A 1,619-nucleotide genomic window follows, 5' to 3' on the forward strand; every position below is an offset into this window, starting at 1 on the left:
GCTAGATGGGAACGGGAACTGGATGAGGACGGCCCCGCCGCACGGTCGGCTTAAAAAAGGACGACCGTTGTTGCTGACGCGTGGACTCGGGGTCATAAATTAAGCTGACCGGCAAGGTGGCGGGCAGTTGGACGGCCGCCAGACGGGGCCGTGACGGACACTAAGAAGGCGCGCGTGGCGTCCGTTTCGCGTCCGCGCCGACGCATTTGGGGCGCAAATTTGGGCCGCAAATGCGTCGGCCCGAACGTGAAGCGGACGCGTTTTGAGTTTGGGTCGACGCGTTGGGCCTCCTATTTTGTCCGCATCGACCCAAACAAATGGGGACGGACGAAATGGGTCGCTCCGTTGGAGTTGCTCTAACAAAGTTTCAATCCACTGAGATTTAGCCAGACTGATCAAAATGATGGGCGGATCTTTGGGCTTTGGTAACCACCAGTGTCGTGTCATAGACCGCCCTGTGTTCGGACACCAAAGAAATACTAGTAAACCTGAGTTCATGCGTGCAGATGCAGCGATGCAGACAGAGATACGTGCAGATGTGCCATCTTCCGTCAGCCGACTGTAGACTGATGGACGGCCATTTTGATCTGGACATTTGTGGCCTCGTGCGCTCCTACGTGTGCTACACACTGCACACTCATGCAGCTGTCATGTTCTGACAGTTTTTTGGATTGTTTTTTCACATTCCTTTCGGATTTTGCTACAAATTGATCTTCAACTATTGTTTTTCTTCCCGTGGCAAATCGAACGCCCGGGATGGTAAATTATGTGGTCGAGAGGATGGCAATTAACAAGCACATATTGTTATAATTTGCATGAAAAACAGGGCCCCTCCGCCTTTTCTTTTTCACTTCTCCTTTTGGTGTAAATTCATATGCTTTTCAAAATTGTCTCTTTTTTTCGATAAAGGGCATTCTTAAAACATTCATATATGCCAAATTTGGCATGCTTAAAAATTCGACGTCAGATTTCCAGTATTTCCATTCTTGTTTTAAAAAAAGACAAGCTGAATGTTGCGTTTTCGTCATGCCAACATTTTGTTTTGGAAAAAGAAATATTGCGAGTTTTTCCGGCATTGTCTTGGCTACATTACAAACTGACAGCAAATAGTTCATGACTTTTGCAGGATGTTACTTTGAACAAATCTGCCCGATTCGGATGCAAACAAGTGCCAAATTTGGATGTTTTTTGCACAGCACAGGGCAGGTATTCGGACCCCCAGCCATCCATCCAGGACAGGGCTGTACACCGTAGCATGGTAAGTAACCCAACAGACACAGTAAAGAATGTACACACAGGGAGGGAGCCTTGTTCTATAGGGCCATTCATCCAAATCATTCTTCCAGGTTACACAAACAAACAAAAAATTGTCGAGCTTTACCATCACCACTTCACTTGCTAAATATAAATCCGCAGCTACTAATAAAAGGCGCATCCTGCCACCCCTCCGGCATTATCACCAGTGAATCACCAACCTTTTTTTGTAGATTAGCCGAAAAAAGGAATTCTCCGACCGAACGATGGCGCTAGCGGCAGCAGACCTTTCAGCTAGGCTTCATAATTCAGACACGGCGGCCCCGATATTCACAGAGCAGGCCAGAATTACCCCTCACAACTCC

The sequence above is a fragment of the Triticum aestivum genome, chromosome 4B, assembly GCF_018294505.1.
Source record: "Triticum aestivum cultivar Chinese Spring chromosome 4B, IWGSC CS RefSeq v2.1, whole genome shotgun sequence".
Classification (NCBI taxonomy): Eukaryota; Viridiplantae; Streptophyta; class Magnoliopsida; order Poales; family Poaceae; genus Triticum; species Triticum aestivum.